A 15000-nucleotide genomic window follows, 5' to 3' on the forward strand; every position below is an offset into this window, starting at 1 on the left:
TTAGATGGAGTTTACCACCCGCTTTGGGCTGCATTCACAAGCAACCCGACTCCGAGAAGGCCTCGCCCCGGCGAGCCGGGGGCCGCTACCGGCCTCACACCGTCCCTGGGCTGAGCCTCTATCAGAAGGACTCGGGCCCCCGAGCGGCGCCGGGCTAAAGCGGCCTTCCGTACGCCACATTTCCCTCGCCCTACCGCAGGGCGGGGATTCGGCGCTGGGCTTTTCCCTCTTCGCTCGCCGCTACTGAGGGAATCCTGGTTAGTTTCTTTTCCTCCGCTTAGTAATATGCTTAAATTCAGCGGGTCGTCTCGTCTGATCTGAGGGCGTGCGCGTAGAGCTGTGCGGTCGGGGCCGGCGCCGGGACCGGCGCCGCCGCCATACGGCCGTTGTGATCCGTGCGGGGATCCGCTTGCTCGGCGACCCTCGCCGAGAGCAGCCCCGCGCCGCACGGACACGCGACACCGACGGGCGGACGGACGCCGAGGCGCCGACCGGGACCTTTACCTGAGGAGGGCGCCGAGCGCCGCCGCCATACGGGCCGCCGCGCGGAGCCGCGCGCGCGGAGCACCTTCTCGGTATGCTAAGTACCAGCCGTACTCACCGGCAGCCGAGAAGCACCTCCGGACGCGCGGACGCGCGACACCGACGGGCGGACGGACACGGAGCGCCGCCCGAGTCTGTATTTGAGGGTACGAAGGGACGGGGGTCCCTGCGAAACCCCAGCCGCGGAGTGGGCGGGGACACGGGTCGCGCGCCACCCGCCGGGCGGACCGGCGGAATGTCGCGGAGGGCCCGAGCCTCGCCCGCGCGGACCGGGTTCTCGCGCCACCCGCCGGACGGACCGGCGGAATGTCGCGGAGGGCCCGGCCCGCGTCCGATCGATTGGAAAGCGCCGCTCAGACAGGCGTGGCCCCGGGGTAAAACCGGGGCCGCAATGTGCGTTCAAAGTGTCGATGATCAATGTGTCCTGCAAATCACATTAGTTCTCGCAGCTAGCTGCGTTCTTCATCGACGCACGAGCCGAGTGATCCACCGCTAAGAGTCGTACGTTTGGGCCCTTTTACGTCCGCCCGGGACGATCGGAGACAAATTCACGACAGGGTTTGTACCGGAGACGAACGCGCCGCGGGTGCCGTTCGGTCGCTCCCGCGAGCGAGCCCCTAACCCGCGGCGCGGTTACCGACGGGCGCGATACGCGCGACGCCGCGACGAGCCGAGCGGGTCGGGCGCGCGGCGCTGAGGCCGGCGCCCGGCGTCTCCCGCTCGGGGCCGCGACGGCGCCCGAGACGTGCGTCGGCCCGGGTAGGTCGGGCGCTCGGCGCTGAGGCCGGCGCCCGGCGTCTCCCGCTCGGGCCTGACACGACTCGGCGACCGGACTCGCCGGGTAGGTCGGGGGCTCGGCGCTGAGGCCGGCCCCCGGCGTCTCCTACCCGGACCCCGGAAGGCCATCCGACTTGGAAGCCCCGCCGCGCCGCGAAGCGACGCTTTGGGTGTTGCTACCCGTCAGCGAGTGGGTTTGGTTTACAAGGGCGGCGCGACCGCGCTGACACCGAGGGGGGACTGGCCCCCGACCCGGCCGCGGCCTGCCCGGACTATGGATGGACAGAGGAGACCGCGGCGGACCGCGCGGAACCGAACCCCCGGTGTCCGGAGCCCCGGGAGGGACTCCGGTGTCCGGGGGCCGGCCCACGCGCGCGCTACGCGGCCCCTCGAGGGCTCCGGCCGACGGACGCGTTTGGCCGGGGAAAAAGGTAGCCGGTGGGAGCACCGTTTCGTCGCCCTGAACCTTCGTCTCGGGCGGGCGTCCCGACGCCGCCGCCATACGGCCGTTGTGATCCGTGCGGGGATCCGCTTGCTCGGCGACCCTCGCCGAGAGCAGCCCCGCGCCGCACGGACACGCGACACCGACGGGCGGACGGACGCCGGGGCGCCGGCCCGAACCGTTACCTTTAAAGGACGGGAGGTCGTCGAGGCGAGTGCCGCCCCGGAAGCGCGCGCCGGAAGCGCGAGAACCGCGCCGAGCTAGGGTCGTCGGCATAGGGGGATTCCCCGGTTACGGGGGTCCCGCGCACGGCCGCCGCCTTTCGCCCGTCGCTGGCGGTCGCCTGTCGTCGCGCCGCGCCGCGCTACTGGGGTCGTCGGACGAGCGCGCTACCCCGCTCGCACGGAGGTAGCGCGACATCGCCCGCCGCCTTTTCTCGCGTCGCGCCGCGCCGCGTGGCGCCCGCCGAACTCGCTCCGACGCGCGGCCCGGGAGTGACCCGCGCCGCGCCCCCCGTCCCGTCCCGTCCCGGTCTACCCTCTTCCTCCGCCTGCGACGACCCGCCGCCCTCGGCGTCTGGCTCGTCGGGGGTGTACCGAGGCGGATCTGCTGCCGCTCGTACGTTAATGATCCTTCTGCAGGTTCACCTACAGAAACCTTGTTACGACTTTTACTTCCTCTAGATAGTCAAGTTCGACCGTCTTCTGGCACACCGCCGGAGCCGGGGCCGGCCCCGGCGGGGACTATCCGAGGACCTCACTAAGCCATCCGATCGGTAGTAGCGACGGGCGGTGTGTACAAAGGGCAGGGACTTAATCAACGCAGGCTAATGACCCGCGCTTACTGGGAATTCCTCGTTGGTGGGAAATAATTGCAATCCCCAGGCCCTGTCACGAGCGGGGTTCATAGGATTACCCGCGCCTGCCGGCGCGGGGATAGACGACGCGCTTATACGCTCAGTGTGGCGCGCGTGCAGCCCCGGACATCTAAGGGCATCACAGACCTGTTATTGCTCATTCTCGTGTGGCTGAGAGCCACTTGTCCCTCTAAGAAGTTTTCTGCCGCCGACCGCGCGGGGGGCCGCGGTACTATTTAGTATGTTTGAGTCTCGTTCGTTATCGGAATTAACCAGACAAATCGCTCCACCAACTACGAACGGCCATGCACCACCACCCACGGTATCGAGAAAGAGCCTTCAATCTGTCAATCCTTTCCGTGTCCGGGCCGGGTGAGGTTTCCCGTGTTGAGTCAAATTAAGCCGCATGCTCCACTCCTGGTGGTGCCCTTCCGTCAATTCCTTTAAGTTTCAGCTTTGCAACAATACTCCCCCCGGAACCCAGACACTTGGTCGGTTTCCCGGGTGCTGCTCGGCGGGTCATGGGAATAACGCCGCCGGATCGCGAGTCGGCATCGTTTATGGTCGGAACTAGGACGGTATCTGATCGTCTTCGAACCTCCGACTTTCGTTCTTGATTAATGAAAACATTCTTGGCAAATGCTTTCGCTCTCGTCCGTCTTGCGCCGGTCCAAGAATTTCACCTCTAGCGGCGCAGTACGAATGCCCCCGGCCGTCCCTCTTAATCATGGCCCCAGTTCATGACAACCCACAAAATAGAACCGGAGTCCTATTCCATTATTCCCAGCTGCGATATGCAGGGGCGGCCGTGTGGCCTGCTTTGAACACTCTAATTTCCTCAAAGTAAACGCTTCGGGCCCCGCGAGTGACACCCAGCGAAGGGCATCACGGGGGCTTTTGCCGAGAGGCAGGGGCTGGGACAGACGGATGCACGCCTCGCGGCGGACCGTCAGCTCGCGTCCCGGGGTCCAACTAGGAGCTTTTTAACTGCAGCAACTTTAAAATACGCTATTGGAGCTGGAATTACCGCGGCTGCTGGCACCAGACTTGCCCTCCAATGGATGCTGGCCGATGGGTTTGTGTTCGGCTCATTCCAATTACGGAGACTCGAACGAGTCCCGTATTGTTATTTTTCGTCACTACCTCCCCGTGTCGGGAGTGGGTAATTTGCGCGCCTGCTGCCTTCCTTGGATGTGGTAGCCGTTTCTCATGCTCCCTCTCCGGAATCGAACCCTGATTCCCCGTTACCCGTGGTCACCATGGTAGGCGCAGAGTCTACCATCGAAAGTTGATAGGGCAGACATTCGAATGAGTCGTCGCCGCCTCGGGTGGGCGAGCGATCGGCACGAGGTTATCCTGAGTCAACACAAAGGGGGGGCCGGGCCGGCGGAACGAGGACCGGCGCGCGCGGAGCCGCCCGCGCCGCTTACGCCCCCGCCCGGAGAGGCGGAGGCCGGACGCGGGGGACGCGCGCGACGGCTGAGCCCCCGCCCGCCGGACACCGCGTGGGTTTTTGTGTCTGATAAATGCACGCGTCCCCGGGGCGAGGCCGGAGCCCCGCCCGCGAGTCGGCGCTCGTTTGCATGTATTAGCTCTGGATTTGCCACAGTTATCCAAGTAACGGTGGAGCGATCAAAGGAACCATAACTGATTTAATGAGCCGTTCGCAGTTTCACTGTACTGGCCATTCGTACTTAGACATGCATGGCTTAATCTTGAAAACAAGCATATGCTACTGGCAGGATCAACCAGAGTGCGTCTGCCGCCGGGGGGGCGCTGCTGGTGGCGGTGCGGCCCTGGTCCGGGACGAGGCTGTGGCTACAGCCGGGCCCGGGGGGCCGCGCGACACTCGTATACGTTCGGACGGGCTGACGAGCGGGTGTCGTGAAACGATGTTTCGCGCGGAGCCCTAGCACGCGTGGCGTCGGGCTCCGCGACGGTCGGACGTCTGGGTGTGGCTCGAGACGGAAGCTCGACCTCGGTTCGTCTTGGTTCTGCCGCCAAAAGGTTCACGCCGAGGCATGGTTTCGCAAGAGGGCCCCGCGAGTGCCAGCCGTGGATCCCGCCTCACTCGTAACTCGTATCGGATTCGTCCGGCCTCACTTTCGTTCGCACATCGGACAGTTATACGTGTGCTTTAGTAGCTTCCGTTCCCTCTTAGTGAGGCCGTCCGTACGTACCGCCCCAGCTCTTTCTGAGGCGGGTATCCACTCGGCTCGGGGGGGCCCAACGTTTGCCTAGTATCCTCGGCGCTGGAGCTTGACCCGCAAAGCCGGAGGAGCCGCACGCCCGAACACCGGCTTGCGCCGGCCGACGTGGGCCCTCCGAGGCGGGTCTCGTGTGCCAATCGCTCAGTTGGGGAACCGGCAGGCCCGTGGGCCGACGCCGGCTCACCCGGGGGTGAAGGGTGCTTCGATGGAGGCCCCCTGTCAGCCTCCGCGGAAGTCCGGCTTCAATACTTTAAAGTTTGAAAAACTTAGACATTTTTCGAGAACCGGAGCTTAGAGGGGTACATGCAAAAGCCAGGGCCGCGGGAAGCGCCCTAAATACTTCAATACTTTAAAATTTGAAAAACTTAGAAATTTTTCGAGAACCGGCATCTTCCCTCGGTAATTGCGAGATGCGAGGCCGCCCCTAGCCTCTGCTCTGTCGGACTCAATGGTCACGGGTGGCCGCTGATTAGCCCTGGTGCTCACCTCTCAAAATTGCGAGTCCCTAATATAATTCTGGCTGTCGGCTGGAGAAGGGGGTATAAAATCGGCACTTGAGGGAACGCCGGGCCCTCAAGTTCGGGGCCCTCTAGCGGATTTTTGAGGTACTGCACTCCCATTGGAAATGCATTGGCCATACATGGGCGCTCCGTCCACTACAATGTAATTCCCTCACAATATCTGCCCCCGCGTGGCCGCGCGATGCTACTGCTGCCCCGTTGGGAATGAATGGGCCTTTCGGAGGCCATAAATACAGCGCCGCTGCATGGATTTTGGCGGTACTGCGGCTGTCGTTGAAAATACATGGACCCGTCTGAATGAATGGGCCTTTCGGATTCCATAAACCCAGCGCCGCTGCATGGATTTTGGCGGTACTGCGGCTGTCGCTGAAAATACATGGACCCGTCTGAATGAATGGGCCTTTCGGAGGCCATAAACTCAGCGCCGCTGCATGGATTTTGGCGGTACTGCGGCTGTCGCTGAAAATACATGGACCCGTCTGAATGAATGGACAAAATATAAATCAGACACTACAGAACACAAGCATAATCCAAGATTACAAAATCATCTCAGCCTTTAAAAGAAACAAAAACCTGAAAGACTACTTAGTAAAAAGTAAATTACCAGAAATCAACATAACACAAACGCAGGGCCCCACATTCTACAAACAAGCCACCACAGTTAGGAACACCGTCACCAACACAAACTACCTAATTAAACAAACAATCACACCTGCTACGGAAAACTGAAAATACATGGACCCGTCTGAATGTATGGGCCTTTCGGAGGCCATAAACTCAGCCAGCGCCGGGCCAGTGTTTGGGGTATTGTGCCCGCCACTAGTGGCTGAATACATAATAATAATAATAATAATAATAATTCCCTTGTATTGTCATTCTGTGTAACAATGTACACAGAACGAAATGTCGATTGCACTGGGCTAGTGTTGAGGGAACGTCGGGCCCTCAAGTTCGGTGGCTTGGAGCGGATTTTTGAGGTACTGCACTCCCATTGGAAATGCATGGGCGCTCCGTCCACTACAATGTAATTCCCTCACAATATCTGCCCCCGCGTGGCCGCGCGATGCTACTGCTGCCCCGTTGGGAATGAATGGGCCTTTCGGAGGCCATAAATACAGCGCCGCTGCATGGATTTTGGCGGTACTGCGGCTGTCGTTGAAAATACATGGACCCGTCTGAATGAATGGGCCTTTCGGATTCCATAAACCCAGCGCCGCTGCATGGATTTTGGCGGTACTGCGGCTGTCGCTGAAAATACATGGACCCGTCTGAATGAATGGGCCTTTCGGAGGCCATAAACTCAGCGCCGCTGCATGGATTTTGGCAGTACTGCGGCTGTCGCTGAAAATACATGGACCCGTCTGAATGAATGGACAAAATATAAATCAGACACTACAGAACACAAGCATAATCCAAGATTACAAAATCATCTCAGCCTTTAAAAGAAACAAAAACCTGAAAGACTACTTAGTAAAAAGTAAATTACCAGAAATCAACATAACACAAACGCAGGGCCCCACATTCTACAAACAAGCCACCACAGTTAGGAACACCGTCACCAACACAAACTACCTAATTAAACAAACAATCACACCTGCTACGGAAAACTGAAAATACATGGACCCGTCTGAATGTATGGGCCTTTCGGAGGCCATAAACTCAGCCAGCGCCGGGCCAGTGTTTGGGGTATTGTGCCCGCCACTAGTGGCTGAATACATAATAATAATAATAATAATAATAATTCCCTTGTATTGTCATTCTGTGTAACAATGTACACAGAACGAAATGTCGATTGCACTGGGCTAGTGTTGAGGGAACGTCGGGCCCTCAAGTTCGGTGGCTTGGAGCGGATTTTTGAGGTACTGCACTCCCATTGGAAATGCATGGGCGCTCCGTCCACTACAATGTAATTCCCTCACAATATCTGCCCCCGCGTGGCCGCGCGATGCTACTGCTGCCCCGTTGGGAATGAATGGGCCTTTCGGAGGCCATAAATACAGCGCCGCTGCATGGATTTTGGCGGTACTGCGGCTGTCGTTGAAAATACATGGACCCGTCTGAATGAATGGGCCTTTCGGATTCCATAAACCCAGCGCCGCTGCATGGATTTTGGCGGTACTGCGGCTGTCGCTGAAAATACATGGACCCGTCTGAATGAATGGGCCTTTCGGAGGCCATAAACTCAGCGCCGCTGCATGGATTTTGGCGGTACTGCGGCTGTCGCTGAAAATACATGGACCCGTCTGAATGAATGGACAAAATATAAATCAGACACTACAGAACACAAGCATAATCCAAGATTACAAAATCATCTCAGCCTTTAAAAGAAACAAAAACCTGAAAGACTACTTAGTAAAAAGTAAATTACCAGAAATCAACATAACACAAACGCAGGGCCCCACATTCTACAAACAAGCCACCACAGTTAGGAACACCGTCACCAACACAAACTACCTAATTAAACAAACAATCACACCTGCTACGGAAAACTGAAAATACATGGACCCGTCTGAATGTATGGGCCTTTCGGAGGCCATAAACTCAGCCAGCGCCGGGCCAGTGTTTGGGGTATTGTGCCCGCCACTAGTGGCTGAATACATAATAATAATAATAATAATAATAATTCCCTTGTATTGTCATTCTGTGTAACAATGTACACAGAACGAAATGTCGATTGCACTGGGCTAGTGTTGAGGGAACGTCGGGCCCTCAAGTTCGGTGGCTTGGAGCGGATTTTTGAGGTACTGCACTCCCATTGGAAATGCATGGGCGCTCCGTCCACTACAATGTAATTCCCTCACAATATCTGCCCCCGCGTGGCCGCGCGATGCTACTGCTGCCCCGTTGGGAATGAATGGGCCTTTCGGAGGCCATAAATACAGCGCCGCTGCATGGATTTTGGCGGTACTGCGGCTGTCGTTGAAAATACATGGACCCGTCTGAATGAATGGGCCTTTCGGATTCCATAAACCCAGCGCCGCTGCATGGATTTTGGCGGTACTGCGGCTGTCGCTGAAAATACATGGACCCGTCTGAATGAATGGACAAAATATAAATCAGACACTACAGAACACAAGCATAATCCAAGATTACAAAATCATCTCAGCCTTTAAAAGAAACAAAAACCTGAAAGACTACTTAGTAAAAAGTAAATTACCAGAAATCAACATAACACAAACGCAGGGCCCCACATTCTACAAACAAGCCACCACAGTTAGGAACACCGTCACCAACACAAACTACCTAATTAAACAAACAATCACACCTGCTACGGAAAACTGAAAATACATGGACCCGTCTGAATGTATGGGCCTTTCGGAGGCCATAAACTCAGCCAGCGCCGGGCCAGTGTTTGGGGTATTGTGCCCGCCACTAGTGGCTGAATACATAATAATAATAATAATAATAATAATTCCCTTGTATTGTCATTCTGTGTAACAATGTACACAGAACGAAATGTCGATTGCACTGGGCTAGTGTTGAGGGAACGTCGGGCCCTCAAGTTCGGTGGCTTGGAGCGGATTTTTGAGGTACTGCACTCCCATTGGAAATGCATGGGCGCTCCGTCCACTACAATGTAATTCCCTCACAATATCTGCCCCCGCGTGGCCGCGCGATGCTACTGCTGCCCCGTTGGGAATGAATGGGCCTTTCGGAGGCCATAAATACAGCGCCGCTGCATGGATTTTGGCGGTACTGCGGCTGTCGTTGAAAATACATGGACCCGTCTGAATGAATGGGCCTTTCGGATTCCATAAACCCAGCGCCGCTGCATGGATTTTGGCGGTACTGCGGCTGTCGCTGAAAATACATGGACCCGTCTGAATGAATGGGCCTTTCGGAGGCCATAAACTCAGCGCCGCTGCATGGATTTTGGCGGTACTGCGGCTGTCGCTGAAAATACATGGACCCGTCTGAATGAATGGACAAAATATAAATCAGACACTACAGAACACAAGCATAATCCAAGATTACAAAATCATCTCAGCCTTTAAAAGAAACAAAAACCTGAAAGACTACTTAGTAAAAAGTAAATTACCAGAAATCAACATAACACAAACGCAGGGCCCCACATTCTACAAACAAGCCACCACAGTTAGGAACACCGTCACCAACACAAACTACCTAATTAAACAAACAATCACACCTGCTACGGAAAACTGAAAATACATGGACCCGTCTGAATGTATGGGCCTTTCGGAGGCCATAAACTCAGCCAGCGCCGGGCCAGTGTTTGGGGTATTGTGCCCGCCACTAGTGGCTGAATACATAATAATAATAATAATAATAATAATTCCCTTGTATTGTCATTCTGTGTAACAATGTACACAGAACGAAATGTCGATTGCACTGGGCTAGTGTTGAGGGAACGTCGGGCCCTCAAGTTCGGTGGCTTGGAGCGGATTTTTGAGGTACTGCACTCCCATTGGAAATGCATGGGCGCTCCGTCCACTACAATGTAATTCCCTCACAATATCTGCCCCCGCGTGGCCGCGCGATGCTACTGCTGCCCCGTTGGGAATGAATGGGCCTTTCGGAGGCCATAAATACAGCGCCGCTGCATGGATTTTGGCGGTACTGCGGCTGTCGTTGAAAATACATGGACCCGTCTGAATGAATGGGCCTTTCGGATTCCATAAACCCAGCGCCGCTGCATGGATTTTGGCGGTACTGCGGCTGTCGCTGAAAATACATGGACCCGTCTGAATGAATGGACAAAATATAAATCAGACACTACAGAACACAAGCATAATCCAAGATTACAAAATCATCTCAGCCTTTAAAAGAAACAAAAACCTGAAAGACTACTTAGTAAAAAGTAAATTACCAGAAATCAACATAACACAAACGCAGGGCCCCACATTCTACAAACAAGCCACCACAGTTAGGAACACCGTCACCAACACAAACTACCTAATTAAACAAACAATCACACCTGCTACGGAAAACTGAAAATACATGGACCCGTCTGAATGTATGGGCCTTTCGGAGGCCATAAACTCAGCCAGCGCCGGGCCAGTGTTTGGGGTATTGTGCCCGCCACTAGTGGCTGAATACATAATAATAATAATAATAATAATAATTCCCTTGTATTGTCATTCTGTGTAACAATGTACACAGAACGAAATGTCGATTGCACTGGGCTAGTGTTGAGGGAACGTCGGGCCCTCAAGTTCGGTGGCTTGGAGCGGATTTTTGAGGTACTGCACTCCCATTGGAAATGCAAGGGCGCTCCGTCCACTACAATGTAATTCCCTCACAATATCTGCCCCCGCGTGGCCGCGCGATGCTACTGCTGCCCCGTTGGGAATGAATGGGCCTTTCGGAGGCCATAAATACAGCGCCGCTGCATGGATTTTGGCGGTACTGCGGCTGTCGTTGAAAATACATGGACCCGTCTGAATGAATGGGCCTTTCGGAGGCCATAAACTCAGCGCCTCTGCATGGATTTTGGCGGTACTGCGGCTGTCGCTGAAAATACATGGACCCGTCTGAATGAATGGGCCTTTCGGAGGCCATAAATCCAGCGCCGCTGCATGGATTTTGGCGGTACTGCGGCTGTCGCTGAAAATACATGGACCCGTCTGAATGAATGGACAAAATATAAATCAGACACTACAGAACACAAGCATAATCCAAGATTACAAAATCATCTCAGCCTTTAAAAGAAACAAAAACCTGAAAGACTACTTAGTAAAAAGTAAATTACCAGAAATCAACATAACACAAACGCAGGGCCCCACATTCTACAAACAAGCCACCACAGTTAGGAACACCGTCACCAACACAAACTACCTAATTAAACAAACAATCACACCTGCTACGGAAAACTGAAAATACATGGACCCGTCTGAATGTATGGGCCTTTCAGAGGCCATAAACTCAGCCAGCGCCGGGCCAGTGTTTGGGGTATTGTGCCCGCCACTAGTGGCTGAATACATAATAATAATAATAATAATAATAATTCCCTTGTATTGTCATTCTGTGTAACAATGTACACAGAACGAAATGTCGATTGCACTGGGCTAGTGTTGAGGGAACGTCGGGCCCTCAAGTTCGGTGGCTTGGAGCGGATTTTTGAGGTACTGCACTCCCATTGGAAATGCATGGGCGCTCCGTCCACTACCATGTAATTCCCTCACAATATCTGCCCCTGCGTGGCCGCGGGATGCTACTGCAGCCCCGTTGGTAATGAATGGGCCTTTCGGAGGCCATAAATACAGCGCCGCTGCATGGATTTTGGCGGTACTGCTGCTGTCGCTGAAAATACATGGACCCGTCTGAATGAATGGGCCTTTCGGAGGCCATAAACTCAGCGCCTCTGCATGGATTTTGGCGGTACTGCGGCTGTCGCTGAAAATACATGGACCCGTCTGAATGAATGGGCCTTTCGGAGGCCATAAATCCAGCGCCGCTGCATGGATTTTGGCGGTACTGCTGCTGTCGTTGAAAATACATGGACCCGTCTGAATGTATGGGCCTTTCGGAGGCCATATACTCAGCGCCGGGCCGGTGTTTGGGGAATCGTGCCCGCCACTAGTGGCTGAATCCCGGGCTAGTGTTGGGGGACTTGTGCCCGCCAATAGTGGCTGAATCCCGGGCTAGTGTTGGGGGACTTGTGCCCGCCAATAGTGGCTGAAATCCGCGCCGGTGTTTGGGGAAATGTGCGCGTATTATCGGGCCGGTGTTTGGGGAATTGCGCGCGTATTATCGGGCCGGTGTTTGGGGAATTGTGCGCGTATTATCGGGCCGGTGTTTGGGGATATGCGCGCGTATTATCGGACCGGTGTTTGGGGAATCGTGCCCGCCACTAGTGGCTGAATCCCGGGCTAGTGTTGGGGGACTTGTGCCCGCCAATAGTGGCTGAAATCCGCGCCGGTGTTTGGGGAATTGTGCGCGTATTATCGGGCCGGTGTTTGGGGATATGCGCGCGTATTATCGGACCGGTGTTTGGGGAATCGTGCCCGCCACTAGTGGCTGAATCCCGGGCTAGTGTTGGGGGACTTGTGCCCGCCAATAGTGGCTGAAATCCGCGCCGGTGTTTGGGGAATTGTGCGCGTATTATCGGGCCGGTGTTTGGGGATATGCGCGCGTATTATCGGACCGGTGTTTGGGGAATTGTGCCCGCCACTAGTGGCTGAATCCCGGGCTAGTGTTGGGGGACTTGTGCCCGCCACTAGTGGCTGAAATCCGCGCCGGTGTTTGGGGAATTGTGCGCGTATTATCGGGCCGGTGTTTGGGGATATGCGCGCGTATTATCGGACCGGTGTTTGGGGAATCGTGCCCGCCACTAGTGGCTGAATCCCGGGCTAGTGTTGGGGGACTTGTGCCCGCCAATAGTGGCTGAAATCCGCGCCGGTGTTTGGGGAATTGTGCGCGTATTATCGGGCCGGTGTTTGGGGATATGCGCGCGTATTATCGGACCGGTGTTTGGGGAATTGTGCCCGCCACTAGTGGCTGAGAACTGGGCTAGTGTTGGGGGACTTGTGCCCGCCACTAGTGGCTGAAATCCGGGCCGGTGTTTGGGGAATTGTGCGCGTATTATCGGGCCGGTGTTTGGGGATATGCGCGCGTATTATCGGGCCGGTGTTTGGGGATATGCGCGCGTATTATCGGACCGGTGTTTGGGGAATCGTGCCCGCCACTAGTGGCTGAATCCCGGGCTAGTGTTGGGGGACTTGTGCCCGCCAATAGTGGCTGAAATCCGCGCCGGTGTTTGGGGAATTGTGCGCGTATTATCGGGCCGGTGTTTGGGGATATGCGCGCGTATTATCGGACCGGTGTTTGGGGAATCGTGCCCGCCACTAGTGGCTGAATCCCGGGCTAGTGTTGGGGGACTTGTGCCCGCCAATAGTGGCTGAAATCCGCGCCGGTGTTTGGGGAATTGTGCGCGTATTATCGGGCCGGTGTTTGGGGATATGCGCGCGTATTATCGGACCGGTGTTTGGGGAATTGTGCCCGCCACTAGTGGCTGAGAACTTGGCTAGTGTTTGGGGACTTGTGCCCGCCACTAGTGGCTGAAATCCGGGCCGGTGTTTGGGGAATTGTGCGCGTATTATCGGGCCGGTGTTTGGGGATATGCGCGCGTATTATCGGACCGGTGTTTGGGGAATCGTGCCCGCCACTAGTGGCTGAATCCCGGGCTAGTGTTGGGGGACTTGTGCCCGCCAATAGTGGCTGAGAACTTGGCTAGTGTTGGGGGACTTGTGCCCGCCACTAGTGGCTGAAATCCGCGCCGGTGTTTGGGGAATTGTGCGCGTATTATCGGGCCGGTGTTTGGGGAATCGTGCCCGCCACTAGTGGCTGAATCCCGGGCTAGTGTTGGGGGACTTGTGCCCGCCAATAGTGGCTGAAATCCGCGCCGGTGTTTGGGGAATTGTGCGCGTATTATCGGGCCGGTGTTTGGGGATATGCGCGCGTATTATCGGACCGGTGTTTGGGGAATCGTGCCCGCCACTAGTGGCTGAATCCCGGGCTAGTGTTGGGGGACTTGTGCCCGCCAATAGTGGCTGAAATCCGCGCCGGTGTTTGGGGAATTGTGCGCGTATTATCGGGCCGGTGTTTGGGGATATGCGCGCGTATTATCGGGCCGGTGTTTGGGGATATGCGCGCGTATTATCGGACCGGTGTTTGGGGAATCGTGCCCGCCACTAGTGGCTGAATCCCGGGCTAGTGTTGGGGGACTTGTGCCCGCCAATAGTGGCTGAAATCCGCGCCGGTGTTTGGGGAATTGTGCGCGTATTATCGGGCCGGTGTTTGGGGATATGCGCGCGTATTATCGGACCGGTGTTTGGGGAATCGTGCCCGCCACTAGTGGCTGAATCCCGGGCTAGTGTTGGGGGACTTGTGCCCGCCAATAGTGGCTGAAATCCGCGCCGGTGTTTGGGGAATTGTGCGCGTATTATCGGGCCGGTGTTTGGGGATATGCGCGCGTATTATCGGACCGGTGTTTGGGGAATTGTGCCCGCCACTAGTGGCTGAGAACTGGGCTAGTGTTGGGGGACTTGTGCCCTCCAATAGTGGCTGAAATCCGGGCTAGTGTTGAGGGACTTGTGCCCGCCAATAGTGGCTGAAATCCGCGCCGGTGTTTGGGGAATTGTGCGCGTATTATCGGGCCGGTGTTTGGGGATATGCGCGCGTATTATCGGACCGGTGTTTGGGGAATCGTGCCCGCCACTAGTGGCTGAGAACTTGGCTAGTGTTTGGGGACTTGTGCCCGCCACTAGTGGCTGAAATCCGCGCCGGTGTTTGGGGAATTGTGCGCGTATTATCGGGCCGGTGTTTGGGGATATGCGCGCGTATTATCGGACCGGTGTTTGGGGAATTGTGCCCGCCACTAGTGGCTGAGAACTTGGCTAGTGTTTGGGGACTTGTGCCCGCCACTAGTGGCTGAAATCCGGGCCGGTGTTTGGGGAATTGTGCGCGTTTTATCGGGCCGGTGTTTGGGGATATGCGCGCGTATTATCGGACCGGTGTTTGGGGAATCGTGCCCGCCACTAGTGGCTGAATCCCGGGCTAGTGTTGGGGGACTTGTGCCCGCCAATAGTGGCTGAATCCCGGGCTAGTGTTGGGGGACTTGTGCCCGCCAATAGTGGCTGAAATCCGCGCCGGTGTTTGGGGAATTGTGCGCGTATTATCGGGCCGGTGTTT

At 56.2% G+C, this 15000-nt stretch overlaps 3 non-coding genes across 3 annotated transcripts in view; all 3 read right to left on the reverse strand.

Moving 5' to 3' along the window:
* Positions 1 to 326, reverse strand: part of LOC148345701 (28S ribosomal RNA) — a 4529-nt gene extending 4203 nt beyond the window's left edge. Inside the window, exon 1 of the ribosomal RNA XR_015848528.1 lies at positions 1 to 326. This exon is cut by the window's left edge and continues 4203 nt beyond it. This is a non-coding gene — a ribosomal RNA (28S ribosomal RNA).
* A 564-nt stretch (positions 327 to 890) lies between these two features.
* On the reverse strand, positions 891 to 1044 carry LOC148345702 (5.8S ribosomal RNA). The gene has a single exon (XR_015848513.1). It is a non-coding gene; the product is annotated as a 5.8S ribosomal RNA (ribosomal RNA).
* Positions 1045 to 2386: 1342 nt separating this feature from the next.
* On the reverse strand, positions 2387 to 4373 carry LOC148345703 (18S ribosomal RNA). Its single transcript, XR_015848523.1, has one exon. It is a non-coding gene; the product is annotated as an 18S ribosomal RNA (ribosomal RNA).
* Positions 4374 to 15000: the final 10627 nt, after the last annotated feature.

This window comes from Urocampus carinirostris, unplaced genomic scaffold (genome assembly GCF_059441175.1).
Source record: "Urocampus carinirostris isolate Australia breed hairy pipefish unplaced genomic scaffold, RoL_Ucar_1.0 HiC_scaffold_33, whole genome shotgun sequence".
Taxonomy (NCBI): domain Eukaryota; kingdom Metazoa; phylum Chordata; class Actinopteri; order Syngnathiformes; family Syngnathidae; genus Urocampus; species Urocampus carinirostris.